Here is a 2,570-nt window from a genome sequence, read left to right as displayed (position 1 = left end):
TAAATTGTGTTGTCATCGACTATTTCCTTGCCTTCTTACCAACACAAACTTGTTTGTGTTGTGGCTGTACCTTGAGTTCCTGGCTACCCAGCTTGTCTTATGTCCTACCTTGAAGTAATACCATCTTATATATCAAGAATGTTGTGGGAATATCACCACCTCTTAATAATTCTTGCTACAAGTTATACATCCCGCCATCTACATTCATCTCTTGGTCCTCGTGTTGTTTCTAACCGGAAAACCGACAAATGAACTATGATGCGTGAATTCAAAACTTCTAGCAGCCCTATTGCTTTGAAGTTAATGGTCGATATATCATTCTTAGACCATTGGTTATCGAATCACCATTCTAACATTTATCGTGCTACCCAGCCCATATTTCGGGCGCACCTTTCAACCAATGTTAATTGTGTATGTTTTCCTCGAGCATACATCATTATATCATTTGATCTGACAAATGTTATCTCCTTGTTCACATAGTTGTGGAAGTCCACCTTTTTGGAAATCTCGAGGATTGTCGCTGACTCCATCATCTACCCCGTCAACCTCTCTTTGGTTTAAATGATGAACACTTGTGTCGATACTCATTCCCATAGTGCATTTCCCGAGAATCTTACCAGGTCATCTCGTCAATTTATTTTGCACCTTTTTCAGGCATCCTGAGTCTGAGGTATCCTAACACCGATCGGATCTGAATCTCGGTCAGATATGATGGTTGGAACATTTTTCCCAAGAGTTATAACATTGGTCCTTATATATCGGTAAGGTGATGTCATGCCTAGCACACCTGGTCGGAGGACCTAGTGTTAAAGTTTCCTTTCCAGCAAGGTTTTCCATTCTTCCATAAGGAAATTGTAATGCTTATTCTATAAGTTGTTCCTGGTGAATCCTTTGTATATCCAAGTCCGACCTTTGCTTGAAGACCATGTCAATGCTATCTCGAAGCATGTCTGTGATACTCCGATTTTCAACAAGAACATTTAAAGCAAATGCTAAATTTTCCTTATCAATTATCCAAACACCTTTGTATGGGTAGTGTCATGAAATTTCTCTCCCCTTACCTAAAGGGTTTTCTACATGATATCCTGCCACGGATACCATGCTCTGCTTATCCTTGGGAAGGATATATCCCTGAATTATGTGACTAAGACACATTTTTCCTTTCCATTGCCTGATTAATCTGATAATCATATGTCCTTTCCATTGTTTGGTTTAACCTTTCTTGAGGTCTATATGATCTAAGCAGTAATATTCTTCTGCTTATGTAAACACCTTGGTGTACGACCGTGTCAGTAAGACCCTGTTACTATTGTTGATGACATTTCGGTAGCCACCGATGGACGAGAACCTTGCCTATTGGCCCGCCTCGTTCAACGAGCAGGAAAATGGTTCTCTTTGTCCCTTGCCCTTGGTACCGATGTTGTTGCCGACATAACCGACAGACTATCCTCTGGCATGCCTTGCTTACATGATCGTGCAAGATGTCACTGTCCTTCCTACTTTTAATCCACATGGTGGGCCCATAACCCACAGTTCCACAGGATCGAAACCTGACTCTCCTGTACCCCCCTGTACCCAAGGTTGTTCCTCGCGCGTGGCCTCGTATGTAATTCATGAGCCACCTTCAATCTGGTATCAGACAAATACTTATTCTCGTGGCTTCGAACCCCTTTCACGCCACATATCAGGCATCGAACAATTGCCTGCCCGCTCGAAACTTCCCAGGATACCTCCTTACTCTGCTCTTGATATTTTCTTAAGTTTCAATTCGAGAGTTACTTCCGCCACCCTCCCCGATGTTATCGACCAGATAGTCAAACCTGCAGAGGTCCATTCTCTTGGAATACCCGCCCTTTATCCTTCCGTAAGTACGATGGAACCCCCGAAGAAAGGACGACAAACTTCATCATGATGACCTGAAGGAGAGGACTGAAGACATCAATGTAATGGGTCGACCTCTTCGAGAAGAGCTACTATGACCGAGAAGAATCGTTAGAATTTCGTAACCAGACCCCTTCCCCCTTATAACCGATCCTAAATCTCGGGACGAGATTTCTTGTAGTGGAGGAGAATTGTGACGCCCAGATAATTAAGCTACAGTGATTCCCCGCTAATGATGCCACGTCACCACGGTTACTGTGATAAACTCTCGATAGTTCAGAACCGAAACAAATTCAAAATTTAAATAAAAGAAAACAATAAAAGTTTTCAAAAATTAAAACAAAAATGTTCGGTGGTTGCCAAATATTACAAAGATAATTATGGTGTAAGGTTCACAATTTTATAAAATGCCTAAGTGTTTATGAATAAATAAAAACAGAAAAGAAAATAAATAAAAAGAAAACAGAAAACAATACAAAAAAAGGAAGAGAAACCCCCCTGGACCCTGGCCCAACTGGGCCGACCCCAGGCCCAGTCGGCCACCCCCATAACCCCCACGCCCCGAAACCCTAACCCCCAGACCCCCCACTACCCACTCCCCCGATTCCCCACATTCTCCCTCGTCTCTCCCTCTCGCCCGATCCAATCGGGATCGAGCGCCCATCGCCGCCGCCTGGAGCACCCCGCCC

Source organism: Triticum dicoccoides, chromosome 3B, assembly GCF_002162155.2.
Source record: "Triticum dicoccoides isolate Atlit2015 ecotype Zavitan chromosome 3B, WEW_v2.0, whole genome shotgun sequence".
In the NCBI taxonomy this organism is placed as follows: Eukaryota; Viridiplantae; Streptophyta; class Magnoliopsida; order Poales; family Poaceae; genus Triticum; species Triticum dicoccoides.
Note: the sequence above shows the minus strand (reverse complement) of the source record.